The following is a 26,642-nucleotide window of genomic DNA, read 5'->3' on the forward strand; positions in this document are numbered from 1 at the left end:
GTCTGGATCTGGGAGGGCTTCATGAGGTTTGGGCCTAGTGCAAATGTGTCATCATTTACCTATGCAAAGGAATAACCACTTTGCTTTTCTCTGATATCAATGTCAATTATGTAAGTTGCAGTTCATTTTCAATAACCTTCAATAACCTTATTCGTTCCATCGTCTGAGATTCTCTCCTGGCATTCCAAACTGGCATATTGAATTCTGTAGTGAGCATCTGCAATAGCCATCAAAACAACAACACATGTTAGATAATAGCTGTGTTGATTGAAGCACCAGAAAACAGTGGAAGTCTGTATTGCGTGTTTCTCGCCAATTGCATCATCAATGCAGTGGAGGAAATTCAAGTTTAAATTATACCTGTTTGCAGTTTCTCACCATTCTTCCTCTGCACTTGGTATCTGCTTACAATACAAAATATCAGAAGTCACAAAGCAACCACCTTCTCCCGTGGCAGACAAAGACGACCTGCCACCAGCACACATCCAACACACCGATAGCTCCATGGGTAAGAGGTGCAAATTAACCTTGCACAAATCATTATCTTGCATTTTAGTGCAAAGACAATCAATTAAGGGCACAGCCTAGAATTCCATGCCACAAACGGCATGGACAGAGCGTCAGAGATTACATCGTCAAAAAACCAATTTCGTGTTTGTGTTGCATTTTTGGACTTGATATGACATCACTGGCCAAAGTTGATGGTTAGCATCAAGCACCCTGGTTTGTCCTAATGATTTATAAAGACAATTCTATCAACAAAAATGCTTTTGAATTTAACTTTGGTTCAAAGGAAAATTGCAATTCAGTAACACTGAAGCACACATTAAATAATGATGTCATTGGTCAAACGGGTGATGAAATGGAAGATATTTATTTAGTTTCTTTTGCTGCATTTAAAACTGTAGCTGCAAAGCCTATAAAGTGCACCATTGGACAAGTTCTAACAGTAGACATTGATGAATAAGAAGTGATCTCCTTTAGGAAGAACAAAGCAAGACAACCAATTTAGCCTACATTTAAAGGTGGTAAAAATGCACTGGTAAAATGATCTCATATTCTTCAAATTCATATTATGCCAAATATTGACCACTGACAAAGAATTCAGTAATTCCAAAGAAGCATTGCCTATTGAACACATGGGCTCTGAACAATATATATTGAATGATGAAATACACTAAACGCACAGCTGTTGTGATGGGAGATATGGAATGTTTTGTGATTGCCGTGGAAACATTGTGTAGCATTCAGCATTGCAAATTGGAATGAGTGAAGCTGTTGGCATCTCTAGTCTCAAAACTCTTACCTGGCGAAACTCAATTCCTCAATTGTGCAGCATGCAATCTTATTTGGATGCCTGTTGGGAATACAGATTGCTGCCAATGATGATTTCAGGAATTGTGTCAAGTGTCGTGGAGACAGCTGAGTGAAACTTCATAAGAATGGCGTGAATCCCAATTTCCCACTTTAATTGTACTGTGCATGGTGTCAGAAAATGATATTGACAAGGAGAACACATGGTTTGGTAACTGTAATCTTTAGAAAATGATATTGACAAGGAGAACACATGGTTTGGTAACTGTAATCTTACCATAGAAAATAGCATTATTTTAGTCTAACGCTGGGTAAGAGAACACGTACTACACAGTACCACCTCCAAAACTGAGTCATCGCCAAACATCATTTGGAACTGCTACAGGTTCTGTCAAGAATGACAGCATTCCTATCAGTGGACAAAACAAGACAATGAAAACAGATGAATTACATATAGCCAATTAGGAATACCAGAATGGACGAATACTAAAAAATGAAACTGAAGCACACAAAGATCTTCAGAGCCATTGAAAGGGAATCTTTAAGTGCTTCATAATTCATGTAAATTTGAGGGACACGAAAACTTGAGTGTGTCTCGTAAAGCACTTCACCTTGCCAGGAATCAGAGAGTTACCAGACGGATTTTATTTTCTACAACACAATGAAGAAAAGTTTCCAACATGAATCTGTAAATCGTTCTGTGGAATGTGTCTCTTTGGATGTGTCGTTCGCCCACTCGCAGTTTCATGGGAAAATTCAAACTTCTGAGACTCTCCCAGTATTCCTGAGATGTGTATCTAGAGTTTACCCAGGTTAAGGGAAACAAGGACTGCTTCAGGTGGTGCATGAAACCCTTAGAATAGCCCGTGAATAAGACACTGCTGCTGAGTCATGTAAACACGATTACTGGTTTCATTTGTAACTAATGATAACTTAGTAAACATTCGTCTTTTGTCACTGCTCTCGTCAACACAAAATACAGTATCCATGTTTGTGCAGTTGATATATATTGTCCGGAACCAACATGTTTAACACACAACGCTTCTTGGAAATTAGCACGAATTCCATTCCCCGGCTTGGACATAAATATTTTTCATCTGATCTATTTCCATTCAAATATGTAAACTAGTTCAGAATGGAAACCTATATTTTTCAAAATAAAAACTGTTTTGTAGTAGTCCCATTGCACCACTTGAAAAAATAGTTTTAATATTAAAATACCTGATAGGAATGAAAAACAAAAGAAATTAATATGCAGAAAGGACTACTGACTCAAGCAGCACAAGTAGTTTAGGAGTCCAGTTGGTTAAAATTGCGGGTTATTCCATGTCAAATCAACACACCTATTTTACCACACCATTTTAGATTTTGCTAAAATTTAGTATTCTTATATCGGGTGCTGAATCTAAGAAAAATTCCAAATCTCAATTTTTTATCTCAAACCATTCCTGAAATATGGTTATGTAAACTTTTCAAAAACCAGCCAAAAATGTGTGAACGGACTTTTTTTAAATTGCCATAGGAGCTGCTGTAATTGAGATTGAGGGCTGGGAAAGGTGTCATTTTGCATGCTCTATTCACGAATATACAACAAAACATAGATTCTAATTAATAAACTTTTTCAAAATACTAATTAATATTTTGATTTAATTTTTTTTACAGAAGTACATATTTGAAAATTTTCTAAATATTTCCACAACTACTTCATACTGTTGTAAATCATATGGCAACATATAAATGTGGGATTATGATGGGTTCATTGTTAAAAAAATTATTCTGGACTCTTGTTTTTTCACTAACAGCCATAGTTTGAGGAAACTGGCCTTTAACAAACAGGAATTTCATTAAAATATACTGAAAGGCAAGTAAAAAAAGTATTAGAAGTATCAAAACATCACCTTATTAAAACAAAACTAATCATCATTTTTATAGCTGATTGCTTATTTTTATTTCATACAACTTAACTAACAGTATATTAACTGATAAAACAAAAATGTTTGAACATTTAACTACAAACTGAAATAAAGTATGAAAAAAGTACAAGTATTTACATAATAGTTCAGGTCCATTATGTTTGGAATGAAACTATTAAAAAAATTAAATACACAATGCTTGTTTTTGCGTAACAGGTATCTACCTATACATAGCTAAATTTAACACAATAGGTACTAACAGTAATTTTGAAACAACTTTCTATAAAACACACATTAACACTAACCTCAGACAAAAATTAAGTTTTGAGTTGAAAGCAGTTTCCCAACAAATTGTCTTGGAACTTAACAGATTACATTTTAATAAAGCCGACATTTTAATAAAGCAGCATAGTCTTATTGAGTGGAATATGCAAAATCAACATTTGTGAAATTATCCACCGCCCACTCAAATAGATCTCGTGGGGTTTGGATCTGATTTTGGTATGGCCTTTGCAAACTTAACCGAGCTGCCAGTCTCTTAACTGAACACCCTCCTCCATCACAGGGCCCTTTCCCATGTGTTGTGGCTCAAAAGTGCACTCAGATTTTATGTTGAAATCTTCCTCGCAAAGGCAAAGGTTCAGGAAGTTCTTATTTTTGTACTGAGCAGCAGAACCGTCAGAATAATAGTATTTATTTTTTGGAAGTTTTGAAATTTATTTGTTAGATAAGAAAGGCTTCTGTTGAAAGGCGTAAACTGCAACTGTATTGTGCTTTAGGCAATCTGAAACACTGACAAAGCTCAGATGCTCAATTTTGTCTTCCTGTTTGTAATATATAACAAATGGATGAACGGTAATCTGTTGTCTTGTCTCTGAGTTTCATGCTATAGAACTATACTATAATTTTCCGAAAAATCACATATGATGACAAATTCAGATTCCATAAGATTTTCTCTTGTGGAGACGACTTACTACAAAATAAATCTATGAATTCTTCAGAAGTTTTCTGAACAATTTCCAGATTACAGCAGTCAACTGACACCCACTGTTGAAACTGAACTCGTTCAATTAAGTTTTCATCAACGAAGTCTTGTAAAATTTTACGTATGACAGTTTCTCCTGGGCAATATTCACAATTTCCCATGTTGGAAAGCATTTTTATAATGCACTGCTTATAATTGTTTAAGCTGCTGTTTGTTACTGTATTTAGTTTGGCATTTTCTATCATTAATTTTATGTTTTAGTGAGTTGTGCACATACAGACAGTGTGTGTGCCACTCCAGCCAGCAAATACATAATGTTTCAGTCTCAACTCGGCAAATTTAGAGAATCCTATTTTTATGTTAGGAAACTTGTCTTTAAAATGTTTGTAAGCTTCTTTAAGGTTACACAAAATAAGTCTTTTTGATATTTTTGCTTTACTTCCACTTGTTTCTGTAATTGTCACACAATCTTTAATAATTGCCCAGCTAACTTCATCATTTTCACAAAATGAATGTGCAGTTTTGACAGTTTCTGTTGGTAAACATTTCCCTGGTTTTGGGTTTGGACCTTCCATGAATCGTTTCTCTTTCAAAACTTTTTTGGACTGCTGAACAACGTAATTAGGAGCATTAAATTCCCTCATTATTTTCCTGACACCCCACTTTTCAGGTGAACTTGTAAGCATCATTAGTATTTTTGCTCTACTTATAGAATTATTACAGTTTGTTTCGATTTTTTGAAGAACAGATTCACCAGTATCAGTATCTGATGAAGTTTCAGCAGCAACAAAAGTTTACATGTCACTGATGAGATTTTTTCCACTTTTGATTTACTGTATTGTCTAGATGTTAGTTCCTTCTTATCAACTGGGGACTCACCTAGTTCTTGAAGTGATGTGTTAAGTGTCTGAACAACCAATGAACTTACTTGCAGTGAAGTCAGGGTCTTGGTCTGGAATGATTATCTCTGAGCCAGGAGGATCTTCTTCAACACTTATAACTGATGGGCTCTGGTGTATTTTTCAATGTGGTTACATATTTCCTACATTTCCCACAAATCCCGCCACCACTAGCAATTTGTGGAAATAATTTGAGCATTCATGCTGTGACATTTCTCAGTTTTTTCTGCCTCTAATAAAATGATTTGGCTTCTTCAATGGATTACAACACTGCACTCTTACAGCACTGCACTTTTTACTTGGTTCCATATTACAAACTCTCCTTCAATTTATAGATTCACCTGTAAATGAACTATTAAATATACTTGATACAAACTGGTCAACACAGAGTTAACAATTGATTTGCACAAAAACCACAGTGCACAATAATGCTATAGGTACACTAAGCCTTAGAAGGTAACAGTCGTATATCCTCTTAACAATGGCTCCAGTCTCTCAATGATTGTAGAGACATCAAGCACTGTGTGTGTTTCAACTTGTTCACAGCCTGCTACATACATAGACGGGAACACACGCATGCTCAGCCTTCAAACAGTGGCTAAAGTCTGTGCTAATGAAATGTGCATTTTTGAACCAGAAGTATTACACCAATAGTGTACTTGTAAGTTTTTCACACCTTATTTAAATCTTAGCTATAGGTCCCACACTCAACATTTCGTTTTGCCGGTCAATAGGCTATTAGTTTAAACTGTAAGAAATTAAAAAAAAAAAAAAAAAAAAGCAATCAATTACAGAAAATGTTGTTTGGTTTTGTTTCAAGAAGGTGATACTTTGATATTTCTAGTACTTTTTTAATTACCTTTCAGTATATTTTAATGAAATTCCTGTTTGTTAAAGGTCAGTTTGGTCAAAAAACAAGAGTGCGGAATAATTTTTTTAAACAATGAACCCATCATCATCCCACACTTATATTTTGCCATGTGATTTACAACAGTATGATTCGAAATATTTTGAAAATTTTCAATTATGTACTTTATGTAAAAAAATTAAATTAAAATATTAATTAGTATTCTGGAAAAGGTTGTTAATTATAAGCTATGTTTTGTTGTATATCACTGGAAAGAGCATGAAAAATGCTGCAAAATGACACCTTTCCCAGCTCTCTAGCTCAATTAGGGCAGCTTGAAAAAAGTCCATTCACACATTTCGGCCAGTTTTTGAAAGGTTTACATGACCATATTTCCGGAATGGTTTGAGGTAAAAAATTGAAATTTGGCATTTTTCTTAGTTGCAGCACCCACTATAAGAATACCAAGTTTCAGCAAAATCTAAGAGAGTGAGGACAAATTTTTATTTAAAGTGTGTTGATTTGACATGGAATGACCCTTTCACAGAATTTTTATACTATGTCACCTAAGATGGATTTTACATCCCATCTAAGACCCATTCCATTACACATGTATTTGTACTCATTTACACAATAGTAAATATTTCTATAATCTTATTTTTCTAAAATTATTTTTAGAGCAATATCGTTTGGAAATACGGAAGCGTCCGATCCCGTCCGTCTGCTTTGACCCATGACGTCACAAATATGGCGGAAACAAAAACACACACTTTCCACAAGAAGCCTAATGACACTAACGGGACAAGCGCGGGAAATGGGGTGTTTTGGGTGGGGGGAAAACTAAATATAAATAAATTTAGACGCCTTGCGTAGCTACAACGTGTAAGTGAAGACAGCCATGCATGAATACCCACCCAGCTCCCCAGGGGTCGTAACCCCTGCAACCCATAGAAGATAAAGATGCTTCAGTAGCCGATTAGTGTTTTTTGTCTTTTAAAAAAATCTCACGGGATAGAACGAACAGATCAGAAAAGTAAATAAAATAAGATAAAACAGAACTGGAGACAGCCACGCTCAAACCAAACTCCGTGCCGTCATGACGTCACACACAACACCTTACGTCATGAGTCAAAGCCGACGCGTGGGATCGGACGCTTCTGTCGACCCTATCATTTTATGGTTACACAAAGAGAGTTCCTGTTCCAAAGTCATCTAACTTTTGAAAAGTAAAATTTTAAAAAAAATTTAATTTTACACCGATGTCTAATTCTATTACACAGAACGGCCCTGATCCCATATCGTAGTTAAGTCTTATTAAAGAAAACACTACACATCAAAAAACTGTGTAAAAGTTACCTACTGGACCCACCTGCTCTCTTCACTGAGCACAGTGCACAAGAAGATGCAAAAATACCATTGGAAATTATTGATATCAGTGTCAACAGACTATAAACATTTGTTTAACGATACAAACAATGCTCACAACATGGCAACTTTGAAACTGTGTATGAATGTGCTGGAACAGTTTTACTGCAGTAAATTTTTCAGTGATTGTCCTCTATCAACACACATTCTTTGCAGGTAGGGGTTTTCTCTCTCAGCAGTTTTTCCTTCTTTCACTAAGAAGTTTGTTATTCCATCGTTTTTGCTGTTTAAATGTACTGGCACAAAGCGTAACTAACTTGAAGCTTCTTGATTAAATTGAGAAAAGTTTCTAGAGCAAGAGAGTTTACCTAATGAAACAGACTGCATGTATTGCATAATCTGTCTGAAACTGCAATGAGATACCAGACAATTACTGTGCTGCTTAACACGATCTACAGATGTCCTAAAGACAAAATACGTGTTGGGTACAATACCTGAGCAGCTCCACAAGCACTTACTGCAGAGATGAGTACTGTTCTTCATTCAGAGCAGCTGTTGTTGTAGGAGCAGATGACTGTGACAGCATGGCATTTCCCTGTTCGAGTAACCCGCAACAGTTAAAATGATGCACCACACTTACAATCTAAACAAATTAAGAATAATAATGGAATTCTACATCCATACTATCCACCTTACTACTTGGTATTTAACAGAAAATTAGGCATGTCGTGTCACCCACACCACAACATTACAGTAAAGAGCTAAACAGCACGTAATGTGGAGGAGTGTGGGTGAAGGTATAAGATACTTGCAGAAGATGAGGCCAGAGAACCATATTCCGCTTAAAATTCGCAATTTAACTTTTGCTGTTTACAAAGCAACTTGTGGAACAATTTCAGTTTTCGTTACGAACATCTGTACCCAACTGCTGCCTACGGCATACCAAGGCTTGTCTGCTACTAAATACGGGCCAGCAGTCACATGACACGCAGGAATACTATCTATTAATTGTGTAGGCCTAATGCCTAAACATAACCGCTTAGTGTACAGCAAAAGCATCGAGTGGCACCCTGCTACTTGAAATACCTGAAACGTGGTAGTTATATGCAAACCAAATAAACAAAGTACTTGCGTTACTACCTAATTGGTGGACGTTGTTTAGCTACCGGAATCTTAGTATTTGTGGTTGTTTCACCATGAACGTACTCTCTCCACATAATGTCATTGTCGAAAAACTTCGTCACTATCTATAAAGAAAGTGCTTTTATGCTCATAATTCAAATTTATTGGATGTGAAATTGCTTCTATCCTTCGATAAATTCGTAACTCGTATCTTCCGCACAATTATTTGTTTGGATACTTTATTGAAAGTAATTTTATATAATGCGGCAGTAACTACATAACACGTTACAAAGTAAGAAAGAAACAACGAAACCTTACCACAGAGGCTAAAAATCACCTGCTTTGAAACGCATACAAATCGCTATAAACTTTTCTACACACGACAACTAAGTCACTTCTTTGAATGGCATGCCGCTAGCCCGCTGACAACAAAACAAAGGCTTTCACGCCAAAGATTTTACATGAACCGCGCACAAGGTGGTCTCTGGGTAGGGGTGCAAAACCAACACCCACTAGTGCGTCTGCAGTTCCACTGGCACGAAAACTTGCATCACCCTCGTAGAAGAGTGTTTTCACACTAGCGCTGTATTCAAAATGGCATCACGTGAAATTCGTCGTGCAGGAATAATCGTGAGTGAACAGATTTTAGTTTAAGATCACCCAGAAACGTTAATGAAAAGAACATATTCTCACAAATATTGGGTACGAAAATGGATTTTAGATATTATTTTTAGGGCGTCTGACACGCCAATAAAAACGTTGTTGAAAGGGGACGAAGCGTCGCTCGAAAAGTAAGTGGAATAAAACTGTTTTTGATTTCGTTTTGAGTTACATTTCCCGATTGCTACAGAAGCTGGGTACACACACGTGGGCTGACATGGCAGTTAAAAATAACAGCGAGATGACAGCAACTGTAGACCACGTTATTATGACTGTAGTATGCTTACAGATTTCCTAAAAGCACAACTTTTAAGTACAACAGTTTAGCTTTGTTCTTACTTTTACCGTTTATCAAGTACTGTAAACATGCTTTACCTCATTTTATAACAACTATTTATACTGTTCAAACTATTTGCTTTGGATCTGAATTACGTCAAAAATAGATTTAAATACCCAAAGACAAAAAATAATTTTCTATTTCCACTCCACTGCAATATTTACGCTCAATGAAAAAAGCAAAAAGTTATCACAACTATGATAAAATTAAAACACCTTTATAATATATGATCTGTGGCATTATGAACCTCTGCAAGTCCATCTTCATCAATAAAAAAGTTATCACAACTATGATAAAATTAAAACACCTTTATAATATATGATCTGTGGCATTATGAACCTCTGCAAGTCCATCTTCATCAATAAAAAATTAATTTCTGATATTCAGGCAGAATCAATGGGGATAATTTTGCGAATAAAACTGTCTTGACCAATTAATAAATATTATATAGCCCATTTTATTTCCTGTCTTCATCCGATATCTGCCGTTAAGGTTAAGGCAACACAAAGAGTGATAGGCATTTGTACTACAGCATCAAGCTAAAAAAGATTAAAATTAAAAGGTAAAAGATATTTATAAAAATTCACTGACCTAAAACGTAAGATTCAGTGTCATTATTAAAAACCCTGTACCTACTTGGGGCGTCAGTTAACAATTTGCCTTACAAATTTATGTATGCTGCAATTTTACCACCAGTTGGCACTAATGTGGCAACATTATATCCAAATTTCATATATTTTATTCCCCACTCTCATTTTTTGCCTCCTCATACTTATAAGAAGACAGGCACTCTGTGCATTAAAAACTTCCAAACAAAAATGATAAAAGTAGAAAGCATGATGTACATGAAACTCTTGCATACTCACAAAATCAGCCTTTGCAGATGGCAACAATGACCCTTTGTGGAGTTCATCTAAATCAAACAATCAGTTTTCACGAATATATTGCACAATAATATCTACACAATAGACACATGAACTTTTGTAATAAATACATGTAACATTAACACGATATTGTCAGTTTAAATTTATTACTTTATAACAGACATTGTAATCTACTGAGGAACCCACACACTCATTGGCAAGAAATGTAGGCATTGTATCCACAATATATGAACACATAGTAAGTAACCTTCTCCAGTTTATTCCCAAAAAAAGCTACAGTAATACTGATGGTTTGCTGCCCTGTCATCACTGTGTTTGATACCCTAGCGTCAGATAACTACAAACTAACAGAGACTCCTTGGTGAACCAAGAATGACACTTATCTTGGATCTGTGCACCACTCGTTTACACAGCTTTCTGCATGCAGATGACAGCAACTCACTGCATATGTTGTCTACAATGGCCAAGCTTGTACTGTCATAAAGTTCATCAGCATTCTCAGATAGTGACAACTCATGTGTGTGTATGCTTGAAGCCACTGCAGGCAACCTTACAGCCCTTGCATCACTCATCCCCAGAGTAGAAGAGCTACCAGAGATCTCTCAAGACGACCACTTGGGAATCATGAATCCGTATCGTGCGTTGTGGCATCAGATAGCATTGAAACGTTTATTTCATTTGCAGACACAGTAACAACTGGTACTGATGACTGCACTTTTAAAATAACAACTTGGTACATGACATGTGCTATACACAAAACACAAATTAATGAATGTAATAAGAACACGATACTGACAGTGTAGATCTGAACTTTCACAGCCTGAACTGTCACAATTAATAAAATATTCTGGGCTATTATGCCGTGGTCGAATGGATTTCACTTTAAAACCCGACGTTTCGTCCCCATCTCAGGAGGACATTTCAAGGGGGATCGCAGCTTTGTTGAATGTCCGATTCACACCCTGGCTCGCTACTGACTTCAGCAAAACTCCACTTTGGCGAGTTTCCTCACATTAGCGTGACATCACATGTTTTGAATATGCGAAAGCTGTTGTCGACTGCTGTCGTCCGCTGTTATTATCATCCCAAGCTGGAAGACTGGTACACGTTTTCTTCACCACTGGCGTACAAATTTCAATCAACTTCACGCCCTCCACCTTCCTATTGAAATTACAGCCAGGTGTTTAACAATCTCTATGGCCTCCCTATATAGCCTTTCGTGGTATCCGCTTGAACTGCCAGCACTTGAGTCCTATAAAAATTAGTGTGGCGGTCTCTTGGGTGTAAAGCGTGTTTCGCAACAGTTGAGCTGTCAATCTCCCCTCTACTGCAATTGACCTTGTGCTCTTTGAGTCATTTTTTGACATTTCTTTTTGTAGTACCCACATACACCTCTCAACAACTACACAGAATGCTATAAATTCCAGCATTTTCTGGGGGTTGGCGGGCATCCTTGGACGTTTTCATATAATCTTGTATCTTCCATGTGGGTAAGTTGATTACCACTATGTTCTGCTTTTTCAGGAATTTTCCTATGCTATCAGTCACGTCCTTAATAAATGGCAGGCAAACTTTTAATTTCACCAGTGCTTGAGCACCACTATGATTTCAACGCAGTGGTCTTAATGCTCTTTTCACCTCAGCGAACAAATAATCTTTCTTGACCAATGCATTGGTGAGATGTTTTAATCTTGTGTCCAGGAGCTCTGGTTCACAGATTTTCCTTGCTCTTTCTGTAAACTATTGTATAATGTCTTGCTTTTGTTATGGGTGGTGGTTCAAATCCCAGTGTAGGTAACGATCTGTGTGCCTGGGTTTTCCATAAACTGTGTGACCCAAGCTACCACCTTCTTTCTTGAAAACTAGCACAGTAACAAAATTTAATCTTCTGCCTGCCTCGTCCTCCTCCTTGGTAAACTCAGTCTTCTATACCGATTTCTTCTGCCATAGCCTTGTCCACACTACGAATGTCTGCTTCTATGCTGGCTATTATCTTTCCTGTGGGTGCAAGAAATCGGCCAAGGATGCTCGCCAACTGCTGGAAAAAGCTGGAATTTATAGGATTTCGTGCAGATGTGGGAGATGTACGTGGATACTACAAAAAGAGCTGTCAAAAAACGACTTGAAGAGCACAAGGGCAATTGCAGAAGGGGGGTGACTGACAGATCAACTGTTTGGAAGATGCTTTACAACCAAGAGACCGCCACATTCATTATGATAGGACTAAAGTACTGACAGCCACAAGTGGATTCCACGAAAGGCTATACACAGTCCATAGAGATATGAAACACCCCTGGAATTTCAATAGGGAGCAGGAAGGCCTGAAATTGAATGGAATTTAGATTCCAGTATTGAAGAAGATGTGTAGCAGTCTTCCAGCATGGGATAATAGTAACAGCAGATGGCAGCAGTCGACAATGGCCAATTGCACTTGTGTATTCAAAACACGTGATGTCACGCCACTGTGCGGAAGCTTGCTGAAGCGGAATTTTGGTGTAGTCAGTAGCGAGACGGGGTGTGAACCGGACATTCAACAAAGCTACGATTCCCTTTGAAAATGTCCTCCGCAGATGGGGAATAAGCGTCGGCTTTAAAGTGAAATCCATTTGACCACGACATAAAGCATGGAATATTTTATTAACTGTGATTCTGACAATGAAGTATGGATTAACATTACTGAAAGATTCAAAAGACTTAGTGCTACTTGCTTCTTGAAAGAAATTAAGTTCATTGTTAGTAGTCATTAAATTTTCTTGGATATCCGAAATTAAATCATTATCCTTGGGGAAACTGGACAAGGAATGGTTTTCATATGTTAGTAGGTATGATTCGTTATAGTAAATTGGTAACATTCTTGTTAATGAAAGTTTTCCAGCTGCATGAAAATACCTGGCAATACAGAAGACATATGAAACATATCTCACAATAAATCATGGTGAGTAGCATTTAGAGTTAATCTACTACCATTTAATTTGATTGTCAAAGTTAGTGCACGCAAACCAAAAATTTTACATGAAATTGACATCAAGAGTCGAACTGAAAGAAAAAATTATACCCTTAGAATATTGTTTAAGAAAAGGCTTGTGCAAATGCATTAAAATCGTACATCAGTCATATCTCAGAGCATTATCTATACACAATTCTTTCTCACAGCTGTACACTCTACTATCTAAGAATTCTGCACTAATAACTACTACCTAGTATCTAAGAATTCTGGACAAATAAATTACGACGACATTTACAAGGGCTATTCCGAAAGTAAGTTCCGATCGCTAGCGAAATGGAAACCACGGTGAAAAATAAGATGAAGCTTTGCCTAGATGTGTTGGGCAGTATGTCCAATATGTCCATCGATCTCGTCTTGTTGCTCTTTTCAGTTCTGAGCTCACAGTAAGCACATAAAGAGGCCTAGGAAGTACTGTCTCCCGCCAAGTACTAGGGCCTGGTGAAAAATTTCGCCTCAAGCTGTGCATAACTGTCATTCATTTGCTTCTTCAAGACAGTTCTCAGTCGTATTATGGAAGGGCAATGAAGATGCTCCTGCAGCGTTTTCGTTGGGAAGTGTTTCATTATCCGCAATAAAGCCTGTAATTGGCTCCCTCTCAGTTTCATCTCTGCTCACATTAATTACTGGCTATGAAGACAGTATTTGGGCACAGACAACTAGCTGTAGGCCAGCGTAGAGAATTGGTGGAAAGCACTGGTGGCTGCCTTCTATGACAAGGGTATTGGAAAGTTGGTACAATGCTGTGAAAAATGTTTAAGAAAGGCGGCAACTATGTAGACAACTAGCTGGAAGTTGTAGCTAACTGTTGCAAATAAAACATTTTTTAAAATTTTCACAGTGATTTACAATTTGCAGCTGATCGGACCTTACTCTCTGAATAGCTTTGTATGTATATGCAGACCATGCTCATTCAGAGATAAAATATACCTTCCATCCCTACTGATCAATAAGTAATACCTTAGTTTATCGATGACAGGAATGCTGACCCTTCGCCTCTTCACAGAGTTAAGTACAAACCTTATACAATTCAAAATTATACTTAGATCTGACAACAAAAATAGAAACAATATCAGTTAATTCATATTCAGTCAATACAGAGCTTGTGGTAGTTAACATGTTTGTAAGCATATAAATTGCAAGAATTAAAAGGATAAATCAGAATACTCATTGGATTTAGTTTACATTCAGTAAACAGTAGAATCTTTAAGAACTGTCTGGATGCAATAGAACACAACTTAAACAGTCATTTGAACCTCTTTCTAAAATTGTTCTTAAATTGTCACTAACAATATGGTGTTTCAGGGGACCACACCCTGCCTATCTAACCCATGTTAATTTAGGCAAGTGTTTGAGCCATTTCTGAAAAAACTATTTGATGCAGGACCTTAATATTTTTACTGTATGTTACATGATGCTAACAGAGTCAACTGTACTAAAATCTACTTAATCCATTTCATTATTTTTAAGAAATACTTTTTTTAATTTATTAACAAAAAATATTAAGTTTTTTCTGCAGAAAATATTTTTTTGTGATCTTTATGATGGGGGAATATTAATGAATGTCGTACCAGAGGTGGTGTTTTATGTTATGCAGAGTCTCTGAAAATTTCATTCATTTATCTATGATAGTTTCTGATATAATGGGACATAAGTACTGAAAATTTTAGATTGCCGGAAATTGACTTTAAAGAAAAAACTTTTGAAATTTGTTACTTAAAATTAATTAGAACTGTCGTGCTGCATATGATGACTCTTCTTTGGGCTCTAGCAGGTCTTCCATCTTCTTTTTCACCTTACTGGATATTTGTCTTGCTTTCTTGGCCATATTAGATGCAGACCTGTCTGCATCAGCTATCGTCATTTTATCGCAGTGTTGCAGTCCAGTGATCATATTTTCACCAGGATTAATTCCCAGCTTTTTCAGTACCCAACACTTTCCAATATTACCACAATTGAATGTAATAACAGCATTATGAACTCCTAGTTTCATTGTATGCATGCCTACAAATACAGTTTTAGGAAGGCGGTTCCAAATTATGCTGTTGAAACATTCATTTGGGTTACGTGTCTGCCCACACAGACATTTCATTAGAAGGTCAGGATGAGCCAAGTCTCTGAAAATAGATTTATTTGCTGTAATAACAGCAGCAGGAAGAGAATGCTGGTGAGAATAAGATTCTCCAGTTGCCTGAGCCCCATTGTATTTGCACCACGAATTTTCTCCTAATGGACACAATCCATGATATGGCTTATCGTCAGTAGAGGACTTATGAAAGAATATGGCCCAAACATCTCTCTTCAATGCCTCCAGATTTTCTTTATTTCTCCTAATTGCCTGCCCATAGTATACCTGCAAGTTTTCTATTTCAGGTTTAGTTAACCGACCCTGTCTGGTCAACAATTTTCCAACTTATAATTTTTTTCCTCTCATATCAACAGTTAGGGTTCTCAGCCTTGTTCCCAAACTTTTTGAACATGGCCTACACATTCTATTTTGCTAATAATGCCATCTCTATATCCCTTAGAATTCACCACATTGTTGTATGACTTACTGTCACCATCACCCAAATTTTTGGTGTACCGTATGCCTCTTGTTTTTACGGAGTGATGAAATATTTGCTGTATTCCATGAACTTCCATTCCACTATTTCTTCCTCTAAAATTAGCCATGCTCCATTCTGACAAGTATGTCCTCTTTTCTGCCAACTTCCATCAAGTGCAACTGCAATATCCGAACATCCATCATTTTCTTCCACTGCTTCCATAGCAGCCAGTTTCATGCTTTCCTCAGTGACCTCACATAGAGCTTTCTCTAATACTGCAGTCGGTTTTTCAAATTTAGTTGGTGGTTGATGTAAGTTCATCTCTGAACAAAATGTTCTCCCTGCAGCCATGCCCTTGCCAATGGATCGTAAAGCATAAACTAATCTAATATCGGTTTCATAAGGGCCACTAGCATCTGATTTTGAAGAACTCATAAATGAAATCACAGCTGAACATTTAGTGGAAATTAAATCATAAGCAATAGCTACGCCTTTTCTACCACTGGCACTCTCACAAATTTTCACACTCTGTGACTGACCACACTGTATACATTGTACAAATTTAGAAATTACATCTGAGAATATTCTCAAATTTGAACAAAACTAACCACATGTTCGAAAGTGTGTTGTTTACAAACAGCAGAAACAAAAGAATACTGACTGTTGCATTCCAAAGATAGCCAACACATTCAGGAGTAAAAAAAATCCCTAACATGCAATGTAGGGGATATAAAGACGTAAAATATATGCAGAAAAGTGGGTGACAGAAAAGTGGGTGACAGAAAAGTGGGTGGGGCACATAAACACACGTGGTAGGAAAATGCTCCTTAAATGCTCGAAAAACAATGTTTTCAGCGAAATCCTTTTCAGAGTACTTAAATAAAACCTTAATCTATCGAAATCTGATGAAAACCGAAAATCTATATTTTTCGACCTGAACCACAGTGTGGTCCCCTTAAGTGAGCATTAAGCATGCAATCTTTCAAACAGCTTTCAGGTGGTTGCATTCATCATAACACGAATTATGTTGAGATGTGTAATGAACTGCTTTGCAATCTGCTGAATAAAATCTGTATGGTTGTTCTATGCACTTCCTTAATACAGTTATTTGATTAGAGAGGTTAACTGAATCGCACTAGACTGTTGTTGAAGAGCTCAAAGTTTGTGTTTAATGTCCAATAGATCTTGGCTGGTTAAAGTACGAAATACAGTAGAAAGGACACTCTCTCCAAAATCAAACAAGGCATGTTTCTGCCTAATCAAGGTTTTGTGTGCCAAAAGACACGAGAAACAGTCATATTTAGCAAATGTGAACTCTACGTAAATTTTGGCGGCAATCCAGTTGTTATACCAAAATTTTCCTGTTTAAAAAACTATATCATTATGCTTAACTAAATGAATTACGTCATTTTGCTCCTTAACAGAATTGTTGCTGAATCTAACTCAAAATGCATTTAAGCAACAGTTTAGCATCACTGACATACAGTTTAGCATCCGTTTAGCATGTATTTAGCAAACATATAGTTTAGCATCACTACCATATCTGATTATTGTTCAAATAAAACACTTACGTTTTCTGTGTTACTACTACTATACCATTAATGTAATATATAAAATGCTATAGTAATGTAATGCATTACTATTGCATTGATTTAGAACTATAGTAAACATGGTGAATTAGTTCTAAGCACTACAATTAGACAATGAACTTAATACAAATTCATCTCTTGTGGTAACCCAAGAAACAAGTTTTAGTTACACTTGTGCAATCCACCTAATAACTGCAGTTTATATTTGTACAACACATTCACATATGCATATAACCGAAAAATAAATACACACCTTCCACTCACTCACACTACACATATCTACATAGATTGTAGGAGTGTCTGGGACTAGATTGCTTGGTGTATAGTGACACTTTGGCCTTGAAGTCGGGACTGCAACCTCGTGCTGCTTTCTTCCTGGATTCAGGTACGGCTGGTCTGCTTTTCAGTCTGTCCTCAATGTCGACTTGCAATGCTACAGGAAGCCTACCTAGAAATGGCTTTACATGGTTGACATGAATGATAATTTAACTAAAAGGCTATTGGAGCTTAAGAGTGTCTAGCAGCAACACCTCCAAATTCAGGTGTGGTCCCTTCCAAAACTTCTTAAACTATTTGACCTGACTCTTCTTTAATATTGCTTTGCTCAGGTATACAGGATCTCCAGCGCAATACTGTGGCACAACTGCTTGGCAATTGTATTGTTTCGGTTGCCGAAGAAAGGACTTATGTATACACTGTTTCACTTGGTTCCATACCTCATCTACCTTGTGTGCTAATTAATTTACGTTTTTGTTGCTGATTCCAGTGGTTAATTGGGCGAAGTCCAAGGGTGAATGTATCCTTATTCCATGTACAATTTCATATGGATTTACACATCTTTGCGTTGTAGGCATTTGCTACATACATGAGACAAACATAACGGTTTTATGTGTGCTGCTCATGTAGTGGCTGACCATCTTCATGACTGTTCTATGGACTCACTCGATGCAGCCATTTGTGTCAGGGTGTGCTAGTGTATATCTTAATTGGGTTATTTGTATCAGCTTACAAGCCTGTTCAAGTAATTCACTCATGAGATTTGGACCTTCATCACTGCTTGTGCTTAGTGGTGATCCAAACTGTAGAATCCACTCTTTTACAAAAACTTCAGCCAGAATTTCAGCAACTGAAGAATGATATCGTAGACCATATTTACTGCAGCCAAGGTTGGTCTTTCTACCTGCAACAAATTTCTCTGTCAATTACCAGACAATAAATCAAAATCAAGTACACTGTCGTTGCAGGTTTCATTATACGAAACTGCTTGCAATCTTGCTGTGTATTTTTCTTGGCCTAAACATAATTCTACATCAACCTCTCCATGGGTACATAGCATCACACCATTTTTGTCGCAGTATAGAAATTAACTTATCACTTCTATCTATGCGACACCACATTAATAAGGTCTGTGCTCTTTTGGTAATAAGTATCTTGAATTTTCTTTCGTGAATTGTAGCACCACTTACAAACTCATTTTAGATCTGAAGTGGAATGGTGCTAACTAAAATCACAGTCTCGGGGAGGGGTGGATGGTATGGTGGCATGCACTCCTTTAATGATATTCTAAGTTGTCTCTTGCTTGCATTAACTTGTGTGTTCAATAGCAAGTAAACTTTCGCAAGTCGTTTGCAGCTACTTGTGGAAGTTGTTTCACATGGAAACACCCACGGCAAGTCGACTTCCACAAGTTTCATCTGCTTGCAGTAGAAGATTCTTCAAGTTGGCATCAAGCGTGATGGCATAGTGGTTAGCACAATGGACTCACATTTGGGAAGACAACGGTTCATACCAGCATCTGGCCATTGTGATTTAAGTTTTCAATGATTTCTTTAAACCGCTTCTGGCAAATGCTCGACAGTTCCTTCCACAGTGTTGTCTAATCTAATGAGACTGATGACCTCACTGTTTTGTCCTCTTCCCCAAATTAACCAAGCAACCAGCCAAGTTGGTGGTTACAGTTTAGAGCAACTTGCCAAACTTGCCAGTTGCTGAAGTTTTTCTTCTAGCTTTTTTTCAGTAAGATCTATTAGATCTTCATATAACTGCTTTACTTTATATTCTACATGTTTTCGAATTGAAGGCAAAACCTTAGTAGTAACTCATTTTTTTAAATAATTTAGTTTTCTTCTTTTATGATTTAAAAACTAAATCATATAAAACAGATTCATTGATAAACATCATGTGCATATTTCTAAAAAATTGTCTATTTTTCCATATATTACAGCACAGTTGATTGCAATACTATCCCAACTGCCCTTAGCTAAGGCAGAATTATACCTGAAACATTTTGCACTCGATACCAGACATGTACAGTTGTCTTAAAATTCGTCAAATTTCAACTTCCACGCTGGCCTCACCACCAACTTTGCTGCTGCCGTGGATGTGCTTCTATGGTTGTGGATAGAATTCACTAGGTAGAACATATCTGTGGTTCATTTCAGAATTCTTCTGTTTATGAGTACATACATATTAACAACACATGGGTCGAAATGTAGAAATGTTTGCAGCAGTACAGCAAATAGCATCTTTGAAGTAACAAGAGAAACTGAGAATATTTGACACAAAACGTAAGTGCATTTTACTGAGATAGATTGTGATCATATATACAGCAAGATGAAGTACATCGATGGGTTAATGGTGACAGAGTGTGGCCCATCACATCTTCCTCTAGACATCAACATCCTTAGCAACACTACACCCATCTTCAGCACGTATAGAGCTCCTGCATTGGAGTTAACATCTGACGACTGATCACAGTGCATTTATTTACATCATTCAAGTGCAGTGAAATTGCACTGGCTATACAGTGCATTATGGATTGCAACAGTGAGACTGTGTCAATAGAACCTTGTATGAAAACACTATTTGATGATGATGTGGTTTATGTGTGAGGAAATAGTGTACATGAGCATTTAGAACAATGTATAAACGTATATATGAATCCACTGCCGAAGTCAGGTGCTATCACACCTGTAAGTTTTAAATCCATATGAGTTGAATTTACATGTGTAATTATAAAAATCAGTCATTTAAACAATATTATAGGATGTAAGAAGAAGTAATAACATTCAATCCTGCAGGAATGGGCTCCTGACTAGAAATTGAGGAAAAAAGGTCCAGAAATGCATCATTGCCATGCTAGATGGCGCTAACGAATGACAGTTCCTCTGACCAGGTGCCATGGGTTGCTTGTGTGTTGCAGGCTGTGTGATGCAGTCAATGTAAGTGGCAGAATGGTCCGGTATTCATGTTGGGAACAAGCTGAGATGGTGAAACTTCCTAGCAGATTAAACCTGTGTGCTGGAGCGAGACTCTAACTTGGGACCTTTGCCTTTTGCGGTCAAATGCTCTACCATATGAGCTACCCAAGCACGACTCACGACCCGTCCTCACAGCTTTACTTCCACCAGTACCTCGTCTCCTACCTTCCAAACTTCATGAGTCCGAATCTCGGTCCAGCACACAGTTTTAATCTGCCAGAAGTTTCATATCAGCGCACACTCCGCTGCAGAGTGAAAATCTCAAGCTGAGATGGTGTTTGTGTACAGCCAAGCAGATTGAAATGGTCGAGAGGCAGCACGGCTGTACCAAAACAAGTCCCCTCATTGACACCAATCACATCACACAATTACATGGACTAACATGCAGGGAGATAGCCGACTGTGCATGCTCCAGATCTGGAAGACTGGCTTCTACAGGCTGTTGAGATGACTCATAATAGAAGCTCCAGGCAAGTGGCCCACCAACATAGTGAAAGCCAAAGGTCGACTATGTGTATGCTGCATGACAAATGCTACTACCCCTGTCATATGAAATCCTATGGTGGCCATTAAACATCTGTTGTGATGTGGATGCAGTGCAGGTCTGTGCTGTGTTCCAGGACGATTTGTTGTTATTGCATGCAGACCGTCCATTTCTGGACACATATTCATAGGACGTTTCTTCCTTCATTTACAGTCTGGATTACATTCCTGCTGTTTTTTGCTTTCATTAATGTTCTCCCTGTATATAAAGGGTGCACACTGTCTGCAAAGCTTATAACACTGTTGCAGGGTAGGCTGTACTGAGAAATAAATTTTAAGAAACAGAAGTTCTATACATTGCTCCATTTCCAAGTTAATTAGCATTCAAATTACCCAATCAGGCTGTTATGCACACAAATCAATTGGCCTGCCAGAGATGCTGTTGCCAGACATGTTCTTCACTCGGTTTCCTAAAACTGCAAAAGAGGACAATACAAAAATTGGAGCTACTATGTTAGTAAAGGTCAAACCAGATCCGAAGGCTCAGCAGTTTTGTGTATTATTATCTGTGATATGAGAACAACTGACACCAATTGTATCTGGTGGTCCGCTTGGATCTGCACACAAAACAGCCTGATTGGCTAACTTCAATGCTAATAAACTCAATAATGGTCCAACATATCGAATTTTTCTCTTAATATTTATTTCTCAGGAAGCCTAACTTGCAGCACCCTTACAAACTTTCAGACTCTTTCTGACCACACTCTGTATGTATTTCTGCACAAAAACGTTTGTCATACAGAGATGTTTACAAAGGAGTATTTATTTGCATTATTTATTTACACAGAAAACTAAAGTAATATCACTTCAGCTGGCTAAGAGCTGATGCATATATGCATGAATATGCGCTGATGTACAAATTTAAAGCAACAAACCGCTATTTCACCTTCCTGTATCTAATACACGATATGATGATACAAACTGTCAACAGATGTTCGTACAATGGTGCTCTACGTGGAAGATGGCATTCCAGTCAACAGACAACCATGCAGGTGATGACATCATGGCACCCATCATCAAATGGCATAGTATTTGTCGGGTAGTCCCACATCCACAATCGCTTGTAGACAGTCACAGACGGTGTAGTATAGCACAGAGAAGACTCCTGCCAGACCCTCTACAGTGAAGAGGTATAGGAAGAATGGAAGCAATACAGTCGCAAACAGATTTGGCCCAATGGCTTGAACTGAATCTTTCTGTTGTTTCTCGGATGTGATGACAGTTTATTGAGACCAAAACTGTATGTTATGGCAGTTTTAAGGGCAGTTTTAAGGGCAGTTTTAAGGGCAAATAGACCCATTTTGTGTCTTGCAATTCGATATATCGGCATGAATATACACTGACATAATAAAAGTAATGGGACAGGAATATGTAGTCAGTGGCTGTTGGCGGAGCAGCCATTTGTACTCAGGTGGCTCATGTTAATAGGATTCTGACGAGACTGTGACTGCACGACAGGAACTGACAGACTGTGAACTTGGAATGATAGTTGGAGATAGGAGCACGGGACATTCCCCTTCGGAAAGCGTTATGGAATTCAACATTTCGAGATCCACCATGTCATGAGTAAGGCCCGAATTTTAATGACAAGTCATATTTTTTTCTGAACTATAGGATTAATTTTAGAACAATTTATACACAGATCTAGGCATTTTAGTGTCGAAAAATGTATTTTGATTGTGCATATAAAGTCATATTTCAACAAATTTTAGCAATAGGTCATATTTCGTCTAACTTTTAATATAATACGTCATATTTCCGTCAAGTTTTGCCAAAAATGCATATACCGTTTTTCTCGTATCTTACGGGACACACGAATAAGAAAATGAATATGTTGCTCACAAGACAATATTTAACGTGCTATTATGAAAGATAAACAGATAAATTAGTACACAGCTTTATTTCTCAGGACTGTAGCAGAAAATCAGTGTACCACAACAGTCGTTTCGCGAACATAAGACATTGTTGCACAGAGTCGACAATACGCTCTCAGAACCAACAAAGGCGGCTTCTGCCATAATAACCATCGCAGTCGCACAGGTGTTCCGAGTAACAAGTTTGAATACAGCCTTTGCCTTGTTCAACATGCCTAAAGCAAAGTGCTCTGACAGCGTGGAGTTGCGAGGATATGTTCGAGAATTTGGAGAGAAGTTCTTTAGTACTTATGGGAAAATATTAGTTTGTAAACTGTGTGAAGTTAAAGTTAGTGAAGAAAAGTGCTTTATGTGAAACAACACTGTAGTACCGCTAAACACAGTAGCTGTGTGAAACGAAGTGCTGAAAATAACAGCGGGCAAACGCTGTTACTTGGACAGGTCAATCGTCAACTGTGCAATCATTCTGCAAGGATTTGTGTTAGATGATGGTGTCCTGCAACATCCCACTGGAAAAGCTGAAGAATCCACGCTTCAGACGGTTCTTGGAGAAGTACACAACACATCCAGTTCCAGATGAATCTACACAGAGAAAGAACTATTTATCCGTATGCTACAATGATGTTCTCAACAAAATACGAATTACTATTGCTGAGAAAAAGGTCTGGCTGTCGATAGATGAAACTACAGATATTAGTGGGCGATATATTGCAAATGTTGTTGGTGGTGTTCTATAAGCTGATGGCCCTGGAGATATGTTCCTAGTAACGTGTGAAACTCTCGATAGGGTAAACAATTCGACGATTACTATTTTGTTTGACAACTCTCTGAAGCTACTGTGGCCGGATGGTGTGAAGAGAGACAACGTTTTGCTGCTTGTAACAGATGGTGCTTCATACATGGCTATAGCAGCCAAAGGGCTTCAGATTCTCTACCCCAGTATGGTTGCCTTGCACATGCATTGCACAGAGATGCCGAAGAGGTGCGATCAAATTACCCTGACGTGGACAAATTAATTTCCTGTGGCAAGAAAACCTATGTGAAGGCTCTGCTACAGGTGCAGAAATTCAAGGAACAAACACGTTCAACGCCCCTCCCACCTAAACCTGTTCTTACACGATGGGGTTCTTGGCTTAATGCTGCTGAGTATTACTGCACCAACTACATCCAAATAAAGACAATGTTATGTGAGCTTGATAGCTATGAATCAAGTGCTATCAAAATTGTGAAAGACGTTTTTACAGATACATTGTCTCGAAACTTGACATGCATCAACGCCAATTTTCAGTGATATCAAAAGCCATCAAACGACGGGAAAGCTGTTGGCACTCAATTATGTGAGGCCCTGAGTATTGTGCAACATGTGCAAAGTGAGTTGGGTCGAGCTCGTGGTCATGTTGCTGACAAAGTGAAAACCAAATTGCAAAATGTTCTCCAACGGAATCCTGGATATTCTACATTGCAAAATTAGTGACAGTTTTCAGGGAATGCCGCAACATTTGAAGATACTGAAACAAAACTAAACTCCAGTGACCTGGCCGCCTTCAAATACGCTCCAGTGACGTCTTGTGAAGTGGAGAGGAGCTTTTCCAGGTACAAAACTATCCTCAGTGACAACCGTAGGTCTTTGACAATGTAAAACCTGAAAATGCACCTAGTGATCCAGTGCAACATTGCACATACTAAAGATTGACATATGGTATTAAATAATGTGAAACGCTTTAAATACTATGTAGAAATAAAAACATTGTTTTACTGTTTCGATAGATGATCTTTTCACTGTACTTTGTGTTTAGAATATAAAACATTCAGACATTCGAAAAATAGGTGAAAATTAGCCACAAACCCTGCAGAAAGAAAGAACTATACTTACAATATTTTGAGAAGTGAATTCTGTATTACTTTATGGTGAATAAAAAATTAAATAAACAAACAAGAATGCTTTAAATAAACTTCTGTTAAGTCATATTTTATTTGTTAAGGTCATATTTATGTAAGTTTTAGGTCATAAATCCTTGCGTATTTCACTGTTTTTTAGGTAATTAAAATCCGGGCCCTGGTCATGAGTGCCCCGAGAATACCAGATTTCAGGCATTACTACTCATTACAGACAGGCTACTGGCCGACGGCCTTCACTTAACGATCGAGAGCCAGCGCCTTTTGCAAAGATCTGTCAGTGCTAACAGACAAGCGACATTGCGTTAAATAACCGCAAAAACCAATATGGGACTTACGACGGAAGTATGCATTAGACAGTGCGACGAATTTTGGAGTTAGTGAAATATGGCAGCCTTTGCTAATAGGACAACATCGCCTGCAGTGCCTCTCCTGGGCTAGTGACTATAGGTTGGACTCTAAACTACTGGACAACTGTGTCCAGGGCAAATGAGTCCCGACTTCAGTTGATAAGACCTAATGGTAGGGTTCGAATGTGGCACAGACACCACGAACCCAACGACCCAAGCTGCCAACATGGCGTTGTGGAAGCTGGTCGTGGATACATAATGGTGTGGGCTACGCTTACATGGAATGGAGGGTGTCCTCTGGTTCAACTGAACCGATCATTGACTGTAAATGGTTGCGTTTGGCTACCTGGAGACCATTTACAGCCTTTTATGGACTTCATATTCACAAAGAACGATGGAATTTTTCTGGATGACAGTGCACCATGTAGTCATTCGTGGACTTCACGTTGCCAAGCAGTGATGTCATGCCACTGGACTACAATTGCTCACAACTGGTTTGAAGAACTTTCTGGACAATTCAAACGAATGACTTGGCCATCCACATCACTCGACAGTGATCCCATCGAAGCCTGTTCACCTGGTCCTCGACCGCCATGTAGCCAGCCGCTGCTGTGGCCTTACGACCTCATGTTGATCACCTACTCTGTGACTGCTAAAGTGCTTTGGGTGTTACCATTTCATTATTGTGCCAAAAACAGGTAACATCTCCAACACAACTGTTTTACTCAAGTGCTACATATACTTGACAAAGCCTACATGCCCTATTATTAATTATTCTGCAAACTTTCCTACCGATTTTCTGCACATCTACAACCCAGCTGAAACAGATTTTTGCCGTACACTCGGCCTTATCCTAAACTGTTTCCCAGACACAGACGCATCGTTTTTTAACATTTCCGATATCGTCTTGTGGTCAAGTTAATTTACAACAGTTGTGTTGGTGCAGATCATAACAAAATTATATAGGCCAACTCTCAGAGAATATGGGATGACAAACTTACCTGAGAATGTACAGTCATAAATAACTCTCTATTGTAACATGGAACAGTTTATATGGACGTGTGGCACTAGTTTAGTACTGACCTACCTACCAGTACTGCATCCTTGCTGGCCAGATGCACTGCTCCAAGCTGTGAAATTCATCCGACCTTACCTATAGTATGGTTATCTGCACACTGCACTCCAACATGTGAATTCTGCCTAATGAATTTTTCAACACAACTACACTAAGGGATTCTTCGTTGGCACAAAGGG

At 37.9% G+C, this 26,642-nt stretch overlaps 1 long non-coding RNA gene across 1 annotated transcript in view; it reads right to left on the reverse strand.

Moving 5' to 3' along the window:
- Positions 1-8,884, reverse strand: part of LOC126483990 (uncharacterized) — a 75,702-nt gene extending 66,818 nt beyond the window's left edge. Inside the window, exons 1-2 of the long non-coding RNA XR_007587797.1 lie at positions 8,764-8,884; positions 7,818-7,918 (exon numbers count right to left, since the gene is read on the reverse strand). This is a non-coding gene — a long non-coding RNA (uncharacterized LOC126483990). The remainder of the gene's footprint in view (positions 1-7,817; positions 7,919-8,763) is intronic.
- Positions 8,885-26,642: the final 17,758 nt, after the last annotated feature.

Source organism: Schistocerca serialis, chromosome 6 (assembly GCF_023864345.2).
Source record: "Schistocerca serialis cubense isolate TAMUIC-IGC-003099 chromosome 6, iqSchSeri2.2, whole genome shotgun sequence".
Taxonomy (NCBI): domain Eukaryota; kingdom Metazoa; phylum Arthropoda; class Insecta; order Orthoptera; family Acrididae; genus Schistocerca; species Schistocerca serialis.